The 21,412-nt window shown below is 43.0% G+C and overlaps 1 protein-coding gene across 1 annotated transcript in view; it reads left to right on the top strand.

The window, feature by feature from the left end:
• Nucleotides 1-802: 802 nt before the first annotated feature.
• LOC129860828 (metabotropic glutamate receptor 4-like) overlaps nt 803-21,412 on the top strand; it is a 334,179-nt gene continuing 313,569 nt past the window's right edge. The window contains exon 1 of the mRNA XM_055931640.1: nt 803-1,374. The gene's annotated coding sequence lies outside the window, so the exon portion shown is untranslated. The remainder of the gene's footprint in view (nt 1,375-21,412) is intronic.

The raw sequence follows: 21,412 nt of genomic DNA, 5'->3' as shown, positions 1-21,412 counted from the left end.
ATGGACAATTATTTTCTTCAGGTTTGCCGATTCAAAAGTTCCATTAACGCCAATAGGCCATCATGAACTTCACACCAGACACCACAAAGCGTCAACATGTCCACATTTACCAATATACCTATAGTTTTGCTTTATATTGGATGATTTGGTAGGGTTTGGATCACCTAGAAGCGAGCTGCGTTTCACTGCCCCCATAGAACCTGCTTAACTTCAGTGATGAAGCACTTGATATAGTTGCATTTGGATAAAAGCGAGCGCGCTTCAATGCAGCACCTATTATGCCCCATAAGAGTTAGAAGATAATGGCCAGTGTAATGTAAGATCATTCGCCTACTATCAACCTGAAAACCAAAACAGACTTCGATATGTTGTTCCCCATCATAGCTTCCAGTGAGGAGAAAAATAGGGACCGGAGAAATTGTGCCTATTATGAAAGAAATGCGTTGAAAAAAATGCATGACAAAATCGGTCTATTTATTTTGTTGTGATCTCGAACTGACTCCCAAGTTTGGCTAAACACCTGAACCAATGTAATCACTTAAAATGCCGTATTTCTATAGGCTATATCTTCTTTCGTGTACTTTAAGGTAAGGTTAGACAAAAGTGTGTAAAAAGAGCAGAGAATAATCGTGGGTATTTTGTTTTTTTATCACTATCTTCTGATATACATTTATAATTCGTTTGTCTGTCGCCCTTAATTGATATTTTCAAGCCGCTTATTTGCACCGAAACATTGATTTGTTTAAAAGGCAACTGATTTCGATGTAATATTTCTTGCATCGATTTTGCGCAACCCCTCTACTCAGCATGCTGGAATGTACTATTATCAGTCACTATCATTGCCAGAGTCAGAATTGCACGATAAAGCTCAGTATTCGGATGGATTGGTAAGACATTAAATACTATTTTCCTGCAGTGTAGGAGGGGGTGGCTTTGTAAGCTACAGTCACGTAAAGTAGAAAATAACCAGCGCAGGAACCCTTTCAGCACCACTCGCCAATGGACAGCGGTTTCAGCACGCAGAGTCATTGGGCAGTTTGAGAAGTGACAGGATTTGTTAGGAGTCTACAGACCAGTGGGATTTGGACTACCGCGCCATCAAGACAGGTCCTGGAGGTTCTATTCTCGTAATTCTTCGGCACTGCTATTGTATCCCCCACTACAGGACTAAACATATGCCTTTGTATCCTTACACCTGTTTTTCTTAAACTCGGGTTCTAACCAAAGAGGAGTTCTCTGGAAAGAATCCGTATTTCTGCACATGCTGAAAGACACAGTCGTTGAAAATAGAAATTTAGAGTGGACGGTATCAATTCAACTTGGTCTTCATAAACGAAATTTTCTGAAATAAAATCCAGTGGGTTTCTTTCAAAGGTAAGAGTTAATTTTCTCTCAGCTCATTGAAAATAATCATGTGGTGGGCTTCATGTGATTATTTAATAGAATGATACTTCTCCAATACATACACATTATGCATCTTTATATCATTGCTGCTATGATTTTTTTTGTCTCCAAGTTTAGCTCAAATGTTTCTTCTTGAAGGTTGTGGAATCGCTGCATTTTGTTGTAGATCTGCATCCTTTGAGTCAGGGATGGGCAACTTCGATGGGGGTGGGGGCCACAAAAAATCTGAACTCATCATGAGGGACCGCAATGGCTCGAGTGGCTTGTGGGTCTGCATAACCACATCCATACCCACACATGCAGTCAGAGCCGGCCCTAGCCTTTTGGGCGCCCTAAGAAAATTGAGCAATTATCTAAATAATTTCATGTATTTCTATTCATTTTGCCATGGGCGGTACAAAACATTTGCCATTTTAATATGATATCAGAATGAGTGTGACTACCAAAATCAATGGAGGCCCCCGGTCGGTAATTAATGTGACTGACATGACAAGAGAAAAACTGTTGATGCACAAACAAATTTCTAAATTGCACCTTGTGTATTCTACTATTCAAACTCTCCACTGTAAGGTGAAAACCTCGAATGAGTTCCAAAACAGCTTGGAACCTCAGGCCTACAAAAGGGGGGCCACGGGCTGTCAGTTGCCCATCCCTGCTTTAGATGACTGCAAAAACTGGGGAAAGATTACTCTTTTGTTGTCCTGATATCAGATGGATCATGATATTTGATTTATGAAAACATACTGGCAATCTTGCACACTCAAGTCCAAAGTGAGAGTGCGGTCAAAGCAGGCTATTTAAAAAGTTATTTGATGCACCTTGACATCAAGTGGGCTGAATCCAGAGTGTGTATTTGCTTGTCTGTCAAGATGTTTGAGGGATATTCACTCGTTTCATTTTAGCGTGCGTGTGTGCACTGCTCAGACTGTGTGTGAGTGCGCACGTGCAAATCTGCTGCACTAGCTCTTGAATGCACTCATGTAGTCCAAATACATTTATCCCTTTCCATTTTTTTGGTTTGTCGCCTAACCAGATACTCAACAGATGAATCACCTCCAAGGACTCTAAAGCCCAGTGGGCTGTAATAAGCTAACATTCTTCGTTACTGTGTACACAATACAATGAGCCCCTTCATCAGCTGTGTCAAAGCAAGCCCCCCTAGCAAGCCCCTCTGTTTTTCCTGCTCTATTTAGCTGCCATTCAGATGAGAATAGATAATGGGATGTAATCAATTGAAAAGCAGCAGGTATGAGTCAGAATGAAAATTAATTAATTAAATGAAGATTCTATTCAAGTGAGATTCTTGCATTGTTAAGATTGGGTTAAGATTTTAATGTTGAATATTGGATTTAATTAAACTCCAAGATGTGTTGGAATACATTGAAAATCACAATCACAAGGAGGAAAATTTCATATAATGGGATATGTCTGTGTGGCTACCAGATTTTCAATAATTCCACATTCTGGTGTTATTCCCTCTTCTTTTCAAGTGCTAATGCAAGGATGCTATATACTATATACAATGTGTGTTTAGGAAGGTGTCTGTCAAGGATTGTCAGATCCAATCAGTTTTCAGCATTTTATTGAGAGAGGGCAGAGAAAGATGGGGAGAGAGAGAGTTTGTATAGATTTATTTGTGCACTTTGTTTTTTAACCTTTTCCTTGACAAGAAAAACTCAAAACAAACATACATAGACAAAAACAAACTCCCTAACATTCACAGAAATACATTTACACAAACATTAATGACATCACACTTGTTCAGACCCACATGTTCCCACCGTATCTACACCGAATGTTGTTTCTCATACTTGTAAGACTCTACGGCATATGACCTCAAACTGTGCTTTGCTGTTTTTGTCGGTAGCCATATTCTTCTCAATATTTATATAATAATGCATTTGATTCTTCCATTCCCTTAACGTTGAGTATAATTTGACTTGCAGTATTTAAGTAATAGCTTCTTCAATATAAGTGATGAGAATAATATTGGCCAACCCATTGAGTATCACACCGCACCCCCATATGTCATGTCTTGAAATATGCAGTAGCGGTGCGTAGGTAAGAATACCGGGGAAGCCAAGCCAGGAAAAAAGGCCATATTACAACCTATGTGTTGTGTTAATTGCATTGTTTGCTCTATAATCTGTAAATTCATGTGCCTTGCCATCGTGGTATATAGGCCTAAGGCTGAGACAATAAGAAGACACAGCACAGTGGCAGAATAAATTCAATCAATGTCACGGCCATCTAAAGAACTGGACCAAAGCTCAGCGGTATGTGAGCGTACATTTTCTTTTATTTGAAAAATGACGCTGACAAAACAATAAACACTACAAAAAACAAACCGTGAAGCTAAAGGCTATGTCCCATAAACAAAGTCAACTTCCCACAAAGACAGGTGGGAAAAAGGGATACCTAAGTATGGTTCTCAATCAGAGACAACGATAGACAGCTGTCCCTGATTGAGAACCTTACCCGGCCAAAACATAGAAATACAAATAATAGAACATAGAATACCCACCCCAACTCACACCCTGACCAAACCAAAATAGAGACATAAAAAGGATCTCTAAGGTCAGGGTGTGACAACCACACCTTTGTGCCAAAATCAATTCCAATAGTTTATATTTATTTCCAAGAGATTGTCAGTTGGATAGGCTCTCTGCAAGGTTAGGTGTATCTTACCTATCATATGAGTATCTTTTTCTGACTCAAATAGGATTCCCTCAACATTGCTCTGATGTCCAAAAGCTTTCAGGTCGAAATTTCACGAGAGAGTTTGTATTGAGAGAGAGGGAGAGATAATCAAAATGGATCCACTACAACCTCACTCTCCCCACACTACCTTGGCTAAGCATATTTATTGTATTTAATGGGATAAATATTTGATATCTGCTTGGGTTGAGATCAGTTCCATGATTAATTCAGTCAATTTAGGGGATTAATTTCAATTGTATTGGGATTTTTAATGAACAATTTCTGAGTTTCAATCTCAATTCATTTTCTGAGCTGACAGAGTTCAAACAGAATGTAGACCCCCCTCCCCTACATACACCTGTCGCGCCTCTTACTTCAGAGGTTACAGATAGAGTACGCAATGTCAAGGATCTCAACGGGCTGCTCATAATCCATTTTCAGGGTCATTGCGTGTTACTGGATCATGCTTAGACTAATAGAGCCAAAACAGCATATTGAGGAAGCAGACTATCAGACCATCAGATGCCACTTTGTCCTCTCAAGTCTAAATATTTGGAAGTTTCTTTAGTTTTGAGTTTTCAAATGACTCCATGTTCATGGAGTGTCCAGTCCACATTCTGGTTCACATCCTCTGCTGCTCCTCCTGGCTATGACCATCTGTTCATCAGGGGGCCTGATGTCTGCCGAGTTTTGATCACAGTCTGATGATCATATTAGCGCCAAAACAACATGCCCCTAAAACCAGATCAAAATGCTGCCCGTCTCTAAACAAGCTTAAAATATTTTCCTAAAAGCAGATTTTTTTTCTAATGTAGGCCTAGAGCAATTGGTATTTTTCTGCCTTTGGTTTGTGTCCAACTTTTACAGTTTCTGAGTCGACATGACACTGTAGTGCCATTCATCCAATATGAACAAAAATGGAAGTGAAGTGGCTCTTCTAATACATTTACGTAAGAGGTTTGGATAATGATTTTGCATAAAATTTTTAGGTTAGAAGTGGATGATGGTGCAAGAAACCTGTGCAGTATGCCAGTAATATTAAGTGCTGGTCTTGTAGTTCCTGTTGTGCTCACCCACTGTTATAATGGACCTATCAGAATGGCTTTGGCAGATTCTCCAATGGGTCATTCATTTCCAATAGGAGCTCACAATGGGGGCGTGGAGATCTATGGTACGACCATCTGCAGTTGCATGCATGTGAAAAGTTAAGATGGTTTTACACCATCTTAATTTGAGTCACATCCAGGCTGTATCACAACCGGCCGTGATTGGGAGTCCCATAGGGCGGCGCACAATTGGCCTAGCATCGTCCGGGTTTGGCCGGTGTAGGCCGTCATTGTAAATAAGAATTTATTTACAATGTGTGATGGCCTCTACTACTGTCGGTGTTTGTTTGTGTGCGCACCTCCATGAGTGCATGTCTCTACACTAACAAACAGTGTCCAACATCTGTCTTGGCTTCTACTTACTAAAATGAAATACGGTGTACTAATAGTACTACCGTAAAAACGTATGCTCTAAGCAACACATATCAACATATTACTCATCCATACTGAGGAGGCGTCATCTAATGCGCAACGAATGGCGGGGTATTCTGATTATCAGCTGTTGTCAAACACTTGAGTGTGAAAAGACGACTCTGAAAAGACGACTCTACTTGATGAAAAGACAAAATGACTTTGACATCCTGGAATTTAAAGCAAACAAATTTTGATATTTCACATACTATAAAACTTTCTATTTATGCATACTCAAAAAGCCTACTATTTAGAGCGCCAGTGTGGGTATTCAGAATGGCCAGTGTCTACTCTAGTCTGATCACACAAGTGCATGAGAGCTGAAATGTGCCCACAGTTTGATCCACTTCATTAGAGGCCGGCTGACACTGATCGGAGATGACATCTGTTCACACTGTGGCTAATTTCTGAGATTTACGACATAAACAACGGACTGAACAATCTATTCATTCCGGTACGGCGGTACAGCTTCCCCTCTCTCAACTCCTGAGGGGGAACCTCATCTCACAAGGCGAAGCATTCGTCATTGTTTTAGGGGGGGATGTCATAACTCACGGTTGTTATTCCTCTGAGCACAGTGGCTTGACTGCTCAGCCCCACTGAGTAAGTGTTCATGTGTGTGTGCCTCTTCAGTGCTCCCATGCATGCAAACATCCATACAAACAGGATTAGGGCATAGATATATAAAGGGAGAGCGGCTCTCTCAAATCAATTTCCTCCATGACACACAAGCAAGCAGACATCTTGAGAGATAATAGGCTGATAGATCTCTCACACCCCAAGACCTGATAATGTATTTTTTCTACAAATGCGCAAAATGCATTGATTTAACCTATTTATTTACCTGATTACCCTATTATAGGGTACATCAGAGTCACCCACTTTTTGCTTGCAAATATCAATTCCAGAGAAGCTGCTATGCTCTCATAATGTTGTCTTTCTTCCCTGTTCATCCTATCTGCAGTGGCTAGTCAGAGTTACATATGTAGGATCTTAATTTGAGCCAGTTTGCTATAGCAATAGGAAATGTGAATTATTATGTGGATTATAATTAATGGATTTTTTTTGTGGGTTTTGATAAATGTGTTATTAGAGCAAATCAAGTCTGACATTTTAAAGTGGAAATTACAAACTTTAGAAGACTTTCTAAACCTTGGATACATTACACGTTTGCATTTCCTGCTGTGCAGGAATATTCTCAGAAAGAAAAGATTGATCAAATTAAGATCCTACATCTGTAGTCTTGATAAAACATATCTCACACTGCCAGGGTCTGTCTGTACCCTACAGAGAGGCATCAAACCCAGCCACAGCCCACAAGATTAGGCCTTGTTCTTCTCACCAGAGTCCTGGCGGACTCCCTCCCTCATATACAGATGCTGCCACAGGCAGGCTGGGAACAGCCCCTAAATCCTGGCGTTAACAATCAACCAGCTCTTGCTGCTCCCACTGGCCTGATATCCTTTCATATGTCACAGCAGTGGCAGCCTTCAACAACACATGGGAATAGGGAAGAAATGAACTGTTATTTTTGCCTTCATGTCAGCGTTGATGCTCTATTGCCTCAAGGTTTTACATGGAATATATTGCTGGCTTTAATTGTGTGGTTTAATGCTCGAGTGCTTCAAAGCCTTTGGTCCTAGACCATTTTAATATCACTTAGCTGTTGCAGTGGCCATACAAGTCCACGTTAGCCACTAAGGTCTTAGTCTGGACTGTCCATCCGCTGCACTTTAAACATTTATAGATCCACTGTTCACATCAACTTTTCTCAATAGCCTGGTGGTGGCTTATAGAGAGATGAATGCAAAATGCAGCAGAGACATATACTGTAGGTTTCACTGTCAGCACACACTGGTCATGATTTATTGCATCGCTATGCTCTCCTTGTTTTCCCCAAACTCTACAATTGAACGTGAACAAGGCAAGAGGAAGCTAGGGACATGGGAGAGGAGAAATAGCATCAGTTCCGGTAGGGATGTGTCAGCTAACTTACAGGCTGGCTGTCTTTTCTCTTTTCCTCCTGATCAAGAGTGCACATCCTCGTTAATTATCTGGCATGATAGGTACTGTAAGTACAAGAAAATAACTTAAAGTGTGTGTGGCATTAATGAAACCATACTGTAACCACTTGATTGACGTCGATGCTAAGCTCCACTTGTTTTAGAGGCTTACTAGCTTCATCAATCTCACACATTTAGGCCTAATGAAAAAGTATCTTGGTCGAGCTGACTGATCATCGACAATACAGACCCTTTGTATTATCATTATTTCATACTTTACTACTACTGTGCAAACACCATAGTAAATTAGCATGCATTTGCCATTCAGAATAAAATGGGCTACATTGTAATGCACGCTGTGTCTCATAATTAGACTGAAGGGCTACTGTGTGTAGGCTATATCTCATAATGGGGCCTGGATAATATGTAAGAGCTCATTAATCATCATTGACCATAGCCTTTCTCCTCTTCATTCTCCAGCTAGCGCCACATGTCTTTATTTACACCACTGTTTTATTTACACCACTGTTTTATTTACACCATATGTCTGTCTGACACACCCATCCCTCTTCATTTGGGCTGTTGTCTCACATTCCTCCCTGATCTCTCTGTGGACTGAAATTGTGAGTAGTACCCAAAACACACAGTTTAAAAACAGTCTTGTGTGATCTGACTTCCTGAAGCTTGCTTCAACTTTTCACACTTTGGTGACTGACCCAATCTCTGGCAGGCTTACAATTTATACAGTATGTATCTGTTGTGTGGTGTAATAATAAACCATTTTAAATGGTCAAATGAAATCCAACTGGATCCCCTTCTATGTTTTGTTCATCTGGAAAGTCCAAAGGTGCAGGTGAACACCTCCTCATATACGACCGGTTGTTCATCATGTTTGTTTAACATTCTTCCATAGAGGCGTGCTGCTCTAGTCTACTGGCACCTGGTCTGAGGTCCTCATCATATCTGCTGTACCTGCTCTTTCTTTACACCCGTGCTGTAATAGGAGCTCTGTAGACTCCCCAATCAATACTAATGTTATAGCATGAGAGCAGGCTCCAACAGCATCATAACCTGAAACATGACAGCACCATTCACTGCAGCTCTCTCCAAATGCTTCAGGCGATATATCCCTGAACATCTGATTTATGTAGAGGAAATATTCGTACATGGCTGTGATTGCCTTTAATTCATTAGGTCTGAAAGAGAGCAACCCGGCTCAACGTATTTTACTGGTTTGTGACCCGGCTCTACGTATTTTACTGGTTTGCGACTCACTGACACTGCCCCCGGTTAGTGAGGAATAAAGCAGGCCAAGAGTTAACACACATAGGGAACTTTGTTTACACACTGAGGAAGATGAACATGGGGATGTATATGGGGATGGTTCTGTGATGGACAGAAACAGAGAGATAGTAAATAGGCTACGCAGGAGATAAAAACACTGGCCTAAATAGATATATGTAGAGTAGGATAGAATGGGATATGGGATACAGCAACAAGGACCATAGCTAATAAATGACCTAATAACCCAACCTGGTCTTGTCACGCCCTGACCTTAGAGAGCCTTTTATTCTCTAATTTGGTTAGGTCGGGGTGTGACTAGGGTGGGTACTCTAGTTTTTGTATTTCTATGTTGGCCTGGTATGGTTCCCAATCAGAGGCAGCTGTCTATCGTTGTCTCTGATTGGGGATCATATTTAGCCAGCCTTTTCCCACTGGATTTTTGTGGGATCTTGTTTGTGTATAGTTGCCTTGAGCACTGCATAGCTTCACGTTTGTTTCGTTACTCTTTATTGTTTTTGTGAGTTTCCTTTAATAAACATGTGGAACTCTACGCACTCTGCGCCTTGGTCCATTTATTCCAACGATCGTGACAGAAGATCCCACCACCCCAGGACCAAGCAGCGTGCCCAGGAGGAGCAGGTATCCTGGGCTTGGGAGGAGATCCAGGAGTTAAGGACATCCTGGACTTGGGAGGAAGTAATGGCAGGAGACAAAAGCCTGCCATGGAAGCAGGTGGAAGCAGCGAAGGAAGGACAGCGACGACACCGGGGTTCGCGGCCACGGCGTAGGCCCAAGAAGTAGCCTCAACATTTCTTTTGGGTGGGGGCACACGGGGTGGGCGGCGGAGCCGAGGTGTGAACCAGAGCCAGTCCACACGGGGTGGTCGGCGGAGTCGAGGGGTGAACCAGAGCCAGTCTGGCAGAGGAAGGTGAACTTGGAGGGGAGTGAAGGGAGTGAATCAGAGGCAGTCAGTGAGTTGATGGGGAAATTGGAGGAGAAAGTTATGAGAGAGCTGTTGTGTTGGTGCATGAGGCACGACGTTCGCCCTAAGGAGCGTGTCCTCAGCTTAATGCCACCTGAGTCAGCTCTCCATACTCGTCCTGAGGAGCGTGCTAGCCGTCTAGTAAAGACTGTACCGGCTCCACGCACCAGGTCTCCAGTACGCCTCCCCAGCCCTGCACGTCCTGTGCCAGCTCTCCTCACTCGCTTTGAGGAGCGTGTTATCGTTCCGGTACAATGTGTGCCAGTTCTACGCACGAGGTCTCCAGTGCGCCTCCACAGCCCGGTACGTCCTGTGCCAGCTCCCCGCACTTGCCGTGCGAAGGTTGTCATCTGTCCAGGACACGTTGTGCCAGCTCTATGCTCCAGACCTCCAGTGCGCCTCCACAGCCCGTACGTCCTGTGCCGGCTCCACGCTCTAGGCCTCCTGTGCGTTTCACCAGCCCGGTACGTCCTGTGCCAGCTCCACGCATCAGGCCTCCTGTGCGTCTCCCCAGCCCGGTACGTCCTGTGCCGGCTCCACGCTCCAGGCCTCCTGTGCATCTCCCCAGCCCGGTACGTCCTGTGCCGGCTCCACGCTCCAGGCCTCCTGTGCGTCTCCCCAGCCCGGTACGTCCTGTGGTGGCTCCACGCACCCGGTCACCAGTGCGTCTCCCCAGCCCAGTACGTCCTGTGCCAGCTCCACGCACCAGGCCTCCAGTGCGTCTCCCCAGCCCGGTACGTCCTGTGCCAGCTCCACGCACCAGGCCTCCAGCGACGGTCTGCAGTCCAGAGCCTCCAGCAACAGTCTGCAGTCCAGAGCCTCCAGCGACGGTCTGCAGTCCAGAGCCTCCAGCGACGGTCTGCAGTCCAGAGCCTCCTGCAACGGTCTGCAGTCTGGAGCCTCCAGCGACGGTTCCCAGTCCGGAGCCCCCAGTGATGACTCATAGTCCTGAGTCTCCTGCGGCGGTCTGCAGTCCGGAGCCTCCAGCGACGGTTCCCAGTCCGGAGCCTCCAGTGATGATCCATGGTCCAGAGCCTCCTGCGAGGGTTCCCAGTACAGAGCCTTCAGCGAGGGTTCCCAGTCTGGAGTCCCCGGCGACAATCCACGGTCCGGAGTCCCCGGCGATGATCCACAGTCAGCCTTCACCGAAGCTGACGGATCTGCGAGCGGAGCGGGGTCTACGTCCCACACCGGAGCCGCCACCGAGGCTAGATGTCAACCCGGACCCGCCCCTATAGAGTCAGGTTTTGCACCTGAGGTAGCTGTCTATCGTTTTCTCTGATTGGGGATCATATTTAGGCAGCCTTTTCCCACTGGGTTTTTGTGGGATCTTGCTTATGTGTAGTTGCCTTGAGCACTGCATAGCTTCACGTTCGTTTCGTTACTCTTTATTGTTTTTGTGAGTTTCCTTTAATAAGCATGTGGAACGCTAAGCATGCTGCGTCTTGGTCCATTTATTCCAACGATCGTGACAGGTCTCAGATAATTTCGTATTATTCTTTACGTATATCGGTGACACTCCATTTAGTATGATATGTTACGTTTCGTATGGTATGTATTAATTTGTGGATGTCCATCACCCATTTCATATGATATCTTACGAATTACAGTTCTTATTATAAGTTATGAATTTGCAAAACATATGATATGTTCCGAATTCTAGCAAGGTGGCTATGTGGCTAACGTTAGCTAACTGGCTAACGCAAAAATGCTAAACTTGTGCTTGATGAGATTTGACCTCGCAACTTTTGGGATGCTAGACGTCCGCATTATACACCCACCCACCCACCCACCCAACCAACCACCCTACTTTTACCTGATGTAGCCATCTGTCTTATGAAACCATACCAAACGTAACATATTATAGCAATTTGAGTGTCCCGGATTTACCGCTTAAGTAAGAATAATGGCAAGGACTGTATATTATACAAATAGTAGGATCTGATCAATCACAGCATGCATGATCAGTGCATGGGCAAAGTGTAGGGTGCATGGGGACAGTCTGATTGGCTGAAGCCACATCTCTCATATGAGGGGGAGAGCTAGAGTACGTGGTGCCAGCCAGACATAAACAACAACACACGCTGGAAATTAGTCCCACACAGTGCCCTCGGCATGGGGATTCTGTAACACCATGTACATACCCATGTTCATCTTTGTCAGTGTGTAGATAAAGTTCCCTGTGTGTGTTCATTCTTCGACTGTCTTATTCCCCTCTAACCGGGGGTTGTGTCAGTGGAAATCCAGTAGAATAGGTAGAGCCTGGTTCCTCTCTTTCAAGGTAATTTAACCACTCTTACCATCCATGTATTGGACTTGTGTTTGCATCCTTAAGATTTGTTGATAGTCCCTCACTAATAATTAGGCTGTGTTTTAGTCATTAACATAACAATACAGCGGTATCACCGCAAGATAGATGTTTTAAGTATTTAAATGGCAGTGCACCAGCACTTGTGCTGTCTGTGTTTGAGAAAAGACAGCAGGCTAGTCTACTGGGACATATATGATTATGAGAATCACATGAATAAAAAGCCTTGGATGCGCCCTTTCAGCCGTGCTGTGTAGGCACTCTAGCATCTAGCCTCTCTTCTCATCTCAGTGTGTTAGTGAGCTACGCTGCGGCACAGCCAGGCAGGTTCAGGCTCGGTGTTTCAAATGAAAAATCCATCTCTGTCATTAGACTGCCATTTTCACGCTCTATTAAACTTCATACATTCATCGCACTGGTATGCATTATGTGCCATTGATTCCTGCTATCCTGCAGCGTCGTTTCAGTAATGGGGGGTAGGGGATGTGGATCGAGTGAGGGTTCATCCGATAGTTATTTCACCATGGTACCTTTTATAGATTTTCTTCCAGATTATTTCCTGTGTAATTTTCCATCTTGAGGGGCGCCCTGCCATCTGTATTTTGACAGAAGAGACAGTATTAAGAACAGTATCAAAATACAATAAATTATTGTATTATTATTATTATATTTCTTTGATTGTAGTCAGCTATGATTTCAAAACACATACTGTATGAACACTGATTGTTATTGTTTGGACCGTGATTTCTAAGATTCAGGCTACAATTTGAGGGCCCAGTTTGAAAACGTACAGTACCACATCCAGGTAGATCATCTGATGCCTCACTTTGAGAACAAAGGGAAGAAGTGGAGGAAGCTGCAGCACAAACACAGGACTAAATTAAGCTCCAGCTAATTTAATCAGAGAGAAGCTGTGAAACTGCACACCGTCACAAGGTTGTGATCCTCACTGTCTTCACATGGCTGAGAAGGGGAATGGGGATTCTAATACAGCAACACACAAAGGTTTTTCTCAGGATGGCTAAGTGGAATCCTAACCCTCATGCAAAGTAAAAATATCAAAGAGTTGATTTGACTCCTTGTTCCAATGCCTCTTGTGAAGAAGTTATCTCGCTCCTAATCATGCATGAGCATACCCACTAGTCCTTAGAGTTGTAGATTTCACACAAATGTAGAGTTTAGAGGAAACTTTGTGTACTATTTGTCATGCATTGATGGAATTATGTGCCCTGAACTAAAAACCACAGTTAATAAACACATAAATAAACCGTGTTTAATCCGGTTACGCAACAGTAAACAACATTTAAGAACCAGTCACTTTTCTTTGTCAAATCAAATAAACCCTCAAAACATTTAGTTGTGATGTTAAAATAGTTGCTTTTCAAAAACATTGAACTCAAATGTGCATAGTATGAATGGAAAGACTAATGGCAAGACTAATGGGTGGGCATTAGACAGAACCCAGATGTCCACTGGTAACTGTCACATTCAGCGTAGAAAACAAATAACTCCACAGAGTGTCTTCAGCACAGTCAATATTTGTAGAGACAAGCTCTACTCCTCTATTTCACTGCAAAACATCACAGGCTTGAATAATTTAGGGACATAAAGCATGCATGGGATCAATAAAGATGAAACATTTCAAAAAAATACATACCATGGCTGTGTTGTGCAAATATTTACCATTTTCCATTAGAAATACTGAATTATATATGAGATATTCTTATCAAAACCAGGGGTATAGTGCTGCCAGAGAGTGGAGGAGTGGCACTTCCACATTTTTAACAATTTGATTTGAGAATACTGGTCAAACTATTTCTGGAAAATATATTGTGATATGTATTATATTTAATTACCACTACAATTCAATGAAAAACTATAAAATGACAAACCAAATAAATGAACTAAAAAAAAGAAACATCTCTCACTGTCATCTGCGTTTATTTTCAGAAAACTTAACATGTGTAAATATTTGTATGAACATAACAAGATTCAACAACTGAGAGACAAACTGAACAAGTTCCACAGACATGTGACTAACAGAAATGGAATAATGTGTCCCTGAACAAAGGGGGGGTCAAAATCAAAAGTAATTGTATCTGCTGTGGCCACCAGCTGCATTAAGTACTGCAGTGCATCTCCTTCTCCTGGACTGCACCAGATTTTCCAGTTATTGCTATGAGATGTTACCCCACTCTTCCACTAAGGCACCTGCAAGTTCCTGGACATTTCTGAGGGGAATTGCCCTAGCCCTCACCCTCCGATCCAACAGGTCCCAGATGTGCTCAATGGGATTGAGATCCGGGCTCTTCGCTGGCCATGGCAGAACACTGACATTGCTGTCTTGCAGGAAATCACGCACAGAACGAGCAGTATGGCTGGTGGCATTATCATGCTGGAGGGTCATCTCAGGATGAGCCTGCAGGAAGGGTACCACATGAGGGAGGAGGATGTCTTCCCTGTAATGCACAGCATTGAGATTGCCTGCAATGACAACAAGCTCAGTCCGATGATGCTGTGACACACCGCCCCAGACCATGACGGAACCTTCACCTCCAAATCGATCCCCCTCAAGAGTACAGGCCTCGGGGTAACGCTCATTCCTTCGACGATAATCGCGAATCTGACCAAAAAACGCGACTTGTCAGTGAAGAGCACTTTTTGCCAGTCCTGGAGGGTTTGTGCCCATAGGTGAAGTTGTTGCCGGTGATGTCTGGTGAGGACCTGCCTTACAAGAGACCTACAAGCCGTCAGGCCAGCCTCTCTCAGCCTATTGCGGACAGTCTGAGCACTGATGGAGGGATTGTGCATTCCTGGTGTAACTCTGGCAGTTGTTGTTGCCATCCTGTACCTGTCCCGTAGGTGTGAAGTTCGGATGTACCGATCCTGTACAGGTGTTGTTACATGTGGTCTGCCACTACAAGGACAATCAGCTGTCCGTCCTGTCTCCCTGTAGTGCTGTCTTAGGCGTCTCACGGTACGGACAATGCAATTTATTGCCCTGGCCACATCTGCAGTCGTCATGCCTCCTTGCAGCATGCCTAAGGCACGTTCACGCAGATGTGCAGGGACCCTGGGCATCTTTTTTTTGGTGTTTTTCAGAGTCAGTAGAAAGGCCTCTTTAGTGTTCTAAGTTTTCATAACTGTGACCTTAATTGCCTACCGTCTGTAAGCTGTTAGTGTCTTAACAACCGTTCCACAGGTGCATGTTCATTAATTGTTTATGGTTCATTGAACAAACATGGGAAAGAGTGTTTAAACCCTTTACAATGAAGGTCTGTGAAGTTTTTTGTATTTTTACGAATTATCTTAGAAAGACAGGGTCCTGAAAAAGGGACGTTTCTTTTTTTGCTGAGTTTATGTATAGCAGCCTAGAGGTAGGTAAATGGTGGTTTGTTCCCTGTCTTCTCTCTGGTGGTGGTGAGAATGATGAAGAACTATTAGGCTACCTGTGTGCACTGCGGAGGCCGTCGGAGTCTTGACCACTTTGGCCAATCAGAACATTGAAAAAATAAATAATTCACATTTGTGGCCTGCTGGAGGTCATTTTGCAGGGCTCTGGCAGTGCACCTCCTTGCACAAAGGTGGAGGTAGTGGTCCTGCTGCTGGGTTGTTGCCCTCCTACGGCCTCCTCCACGTCTCCTGATGTACTGGCCTGTCTCCTGGTAGCGCCTCCATGCTCTGGACACTACGCTGACAGACACAGCAAACCTTTTTGCCACAGCTCGCATTGATGTGCCATCCTGGATGAGCTGCACTACCTGAGCCACTTGTGTGGGTTGTAGACTCCGTCTCATGCTACCACTAGAGTGAGAGCACCACCAGCATTCAAAAGTGACCAAAACATCAGCCAGGAAGCATAGGAACTGAGAAGTGGTCTGTGGTCACCACCTGCAGAATCACTCCATTTTTGGGGGTGTTTTGCTAATTGCCTATAATTTCCACCTTTTGTCTATTCCATTTGCACAACAGCATGTGAAATTTATTGTCAATCAGTGTTGCTTCCTAAGTGGACAGTTTGATTTCACAGAAGTGTGATTGACTTGGAGTTACATTGTGTTGTTTAAGTGTTCCATTAAGTGTTCCATTAAGTGTTCCACACCAAAACACCTCCTCATTTCTAAAATATAATGTGCTAAACTCAACAGAGTGCACCACTAGGCAGGATACATGCTTTGATTGTTACAAAATACAAGAAAGGCTAGTAGTTTGTTAACACCATCTGCTCTAATTCTTTCAAATGAAGTAGCCTATGCCTAACTTAGTGTTTGTCGGTATTTAAAACATAAATGTTTCTTTAGACAATAACCTATGTGTGGGCATAGGCAGATGTTGCACATGTAGGATGCATTTTCAAAATATATATTCTATAATGATAAGCTATTAAATTGGCTACATCTGTCGGTACAAACTTTGATTGAGGAATTTATAATGCAATTTCCTTTCTTTTGTGCTCCCTCACCTAAAAAGCATGATTACATCACTGATCATAACAAACTGTTCAGCGCAGTCACTAAAAGAAGAAAGGCCCCAGTGTCTTAGGGTTTATTGCGGGATGAATATAGGATTATTAGAGGATCGTGTCAATGTAGCCGAGGTCAGCTACGAGGAGAGCATGATGGTGTCAACCAACGGCCCTTTACAGTACATTCAGAAAGCATTCTTTTCCCCATTTTGTTACGTTACAGCCTTATTCTAAAATTGATTAAATTGTTTTCCCCTCCTCATCAATCTACAAATAATACCCCATAAAGACAAAGCTAAAACAGGTGTTTTGGCATTTTTGCAAATGTCTTACAAATAAAAACTGGAATATCTCATTTACATAAGTATTCAGACACTTTCTTCAATACTTTGTTGAAGCACCTTCAGCAGAGATTACAGCCTCAAGTCTTTTTGGGTATGACACAACAAAATTGGCACACCTGTATTTGGGGAGTTTCTCCCATTCTTCTATGCACATCCTCTCAAACTCTGTCAAGTTGGATGGGGAGCGTCGCTGCACAGCTATTTTTAGGTCTCTCCAGAGATGTTAGATCGGGTTCATGTCCGGGCTCTGGCTGGGCCACTCAAGGACATTCAGAGACTTGTCCCGAAGCAACCCCTGCGTTGTCTTGGCTGTGGGCTTAGGGTTGTTGTCCTGTTGGAAAGTGAACCTCCGCCCCCAGTCTGAGGTCCTGAGTACAGGTTTTCATCAAGGATCTCTCTGTACTTTGCTCCATTCATCTTTACCTCAATCCTGATTAGTCTCCCAGTTCCTGCCCCTGAAATACATCCCCACAGCATGATGCTGCCACCACCATGCTTCACCGTGGGATGGTGCCAGGTTCCCTCCAGACGTGACGCATGGCATTCAGGCCAAAGAGTTCAATCTTGGTTTCATGAGATCAGAGAATCTTGTTTCTCATGATCTGAGCGTCCTTTACCTGCCTTTTGGCAAACTCCAAGTGGGCTGTCATGTGCCTTTTACAGAGGAGTTGCTTCCGTCTCACCACTCTACCATAAAAGCCTGATTGGTGGTGTGGAGTGCTGCAGAGATCGTTGTCTTTCTGGAAAATTCTCCCATCTCCACATAGAAACTCTGGAGCTCTGTCACAGTGACCATCAGGTCCTTGGTCACCTCCCAGACCAAGGCCCTTTTCTCCTGATTGCTCAGCCAGCTCTAGGAAGAGTCTTGGTGGTTCCAAACTTCTTCCATTTAAGAATGATGGAGGCAACAGGGGTCTTGGGGACCTTCAATACTGCAGACACTTTTTGGTATGCTTCACCAGATCTGTGCCTCGACGCAGTCCTGTCTCGGAGCTCTACGTACAATTACTTAGCCCTCATTGCTTGGTTTTTGCTCTGACTTGCACTGTGGAACCTTATTTAGACAGGTGTGTGCATTTCCAAATCATGTCCAGTAAATTGAATTTACCACAGGTGGACTCCACAATCAAGTTGTAGAAACATCTCAATGATGATCAATGGAAACAGGATGCGCCTGAGCTCAATTTCGAATCTCATAGTGAAGGGTCTGAATACCTACAGTATGTAAATAAGTTATTTCTGTTTTTAGATTGAATAATTTTGTAAAAATGTATAAAAAATTGTTTTCATCTTGTCATTATGGGGTATTGTGTGTATATTAATGTGGGGTATTGTGGGGTATATGGGGTATTGTGTGTAGATTCCATTTTAGAATAAGGCCATAACATAACAAAATGTAGAAAAAGTCAAGGGGTCTGAATACTTTCCGAATGCGCTATACATCAATAGATTATGCTACTCAGTCTCATTATACAACTTACATACATTATACTTCCTTACAGTCAAAGTGCCTCAGCAGTATTGACTTTTTAGCTAGTCAGCCATCAGCACTCACTATCAATGTCTGTAAAGCCATCATATTACGCTAGAACACTGACGAAGCTCTCACCATTGAATCAATCTCTAGAGATCCTGGTGCTTGGCTTTTAGCTGCACCTTGATACAGCTTTAAACCAAACAAAGGCTCAGGAATAAAAGGCTTGTGAGGAACCATGCACTGTAAAATCTCTAATTCTGTTAGTGCTGCTCCGGCTCTCTCTCTCTTCACCCCCCTTTGTTACATGGTACATGTCTAATCGCCATAAAGCAAGTTGATAGAATGGTAATATAAATGAGATACCATGGCCATCTGAGGATCCGTCTTCATTAGGATCTGAGGAGAAAGTTTCTATTAGTTTTCTATCAAGATGGGATGACGGCGTGTATGAAATTACACGTCACAATACAAAACACTGGCGGCCCAAGAGCTCTGAGCTGGGCCCAATGGAGGATGAAAATCCTTAATCAACGGGAGGGGAGTACCAGTGACAGGGCACTATGATCTCTCCCCATGTCACAAGCCAGGAGATTTTTGCTAGCTTCCTGACACTTCCTCTACAACACTGAGTGGAGGGGAGCGCCTCTTTTCGCTCCTTTCTTTTCCCCCTTTCATTTCAGACATCTTCTCCACATTAAGGTCCTTTTCTTATTTTCTTATCTGCCGGCGTGATGCACATTTCTTTCTTCATTCAAGGCGAGGACACAGGTGGAGCAGGCCTCAGGAGGGCCACATGCTTAACTGGCCTGTTAGGACAAATTAGGATTATAATTAGTCTGTGAGTTTTCTGAGGATCTGAGGATGTTTTAAAACAAATGGGCTCATTTTGCTTTAGTTAAGAGTCATAAGCTAAGACATTAGAAAGAGATGATTCACGAGGAGAAAAAAACATTCATGCATGTTTTTTCCCCCTATGAAATATCCATCTGTTGCTCTTGTTGTTTTCCCCATGCAGCTTGTTTTATTTATTCTATTTGCCACCAGGACATTATTTCACAATTATCATACAGCTGTCTGTCTGTTGGTCCTTTTCTACCCATGATCAAAAGCCCATTAGTTTGAATAAGTCAGCTGCCATTATCAGACGGTACAATATAAACACAGGTTTTTGTTCGTATTACTCATCTGGCAGCTGAAAAACGGGGCCTGCAGAGTGAAAAGGATCTTTATCTCTGACCTGATTCTAAGAGTGACCTAAATAATGATCGCCCTATTTCTAAACTTTAATGCCTAGCTAAAATATTACAATCCTTGATTCATTCTCAGCTAAGATCTTTCTTATCTTTGAAATGTATTCTAAATGTACATCAGTCAGGTTATAGATGAGGTCATAGCACTATCTCTGCTGCATCCCCAGTTATAAATGATGTGGTTAACTGCATGGATAAGGCAACCTTGTGCTGCCCTCTTCATCGACCTGTCAAAGGCTTTCAATACTGTTGACCACTTGTTGCTAATTCAGAGGCTTTCCACAATTGGCCTAGATCAGGCTGCATGTAACTGGTTACAAAATGACTTGACAGATAGAACTCAATGTGTATGTACTGATGGTGTTAAAATCAGGTTTCCTGGATATTACGAAAGGTGTCCCACAGGGGTTGATTCTGAGTCATGTACTTTTTACTGTTTACATTAACAATATCGACTTGTCTGTAAAAAAATTTAACCTGCACTTGTATGCCAATGATACTGTTACATATGCTATTGCCCCCACGGTTGACCAGGCTCTATCTGAACAATAGTGCCTTCATTGTATTACAGAGAAACGTTATTGACTTGAAATTAGTATTGAATGCAGGTAAAACTAGGTATATGTTGTTCTCTAGAGGGTCATAAAAATAACTCTGATGATTTAAGCATATGTACTTTGGATAATGCTTACAAATATCTGGGCATCTGGATACATGAAAAGCTGTCTTTTAGAATGCACATTGATGAGTTAGTAAAGAAGCTGAAAAATAAATGGGCTACTTCTATAGAAATAGGTCCTGCCTCTCGCTAAATAGCAAAAAGCAGATTATTCAGTCGACGTTCCTATCGGTCCTAGACTATGGCAGCACCATCTATGTGAACGCTGCTGCCACTTCATTAAAGCCTTTAGATGCAGTTTATCGTAGCGCACTGTGCTTTATTATGGGCGACACTTTTAGTACTCATCACTGCATTCTCTACTAGAAAGTTGGTTGGTCGTCTTTGATGTCACGTAGGTTAATACATTGCTATGTTTTCATTTATTAAGCCCTTTTACAAGATGTCCCACTGTACCTTACATCTTTCCAAAACTACCCCACCCAGTCTCAGGGATGGTTAACTCTGGAAAATCCTTTGGTGTCTTCAACATGTTCTTAAATGTGATGTTGTGGTGCCTCTAGGGCAATTCAGAATGCTAACTGAGGACCTTATTACTGATGAATGTGTTTGTTTTTTTATGACCATGTTCTTCTTTCTACTTGCATTTAGCATTCATATTGATGTGTGTATTTTCTGTAATTTATGTAATTCAGGGCTCATCTTTATAAGAGTCCTTGGTCTCAGTATGACTCCCTGATAAAATAAAGGTTTTTATAAAAGAGAGCTTTAGAATTCTAGAAATTCTGAAATTCAACATCTGAAATGTTATTATTCAAACCACCTTGGTACTGTATATCTGAGAAATATGGTCTTCATTATTGCCAACAAGTATTTAGATGAGGATTGCATCAGAGAATGCTGGTGTCAGTTCTACTCCTCCCTCCACCAGCCTCCACTGGATTGCATGTAGACCTATTGCTCTTTGGGTGGGTGGGAGGGATCAAGAGCAGTCCCATCATTTAGGGGGCCATCACCTCAGAATGCTAGTCCAGCACTGTTAGTACAAACACAGTTTGT

Source organism: Salvelinus fontinalis, chromosome 8 (genome assembly GCF_029448725.1).
Source record: "Salvelinus fontinalis isolate EN_2023a chromosome 8, ASM2944872v1, whole genome shotgun sequence".
Lineage (NCBI taxonomy): Eukaryota > Metazoa > Chordata > Actinopteri > Salmoniformes > Salmonidae > Salvelinus > Salvelinus fontinalis.
This window is presented reverse-complemented; position numbering and strand designations above follow the sequence as displayed.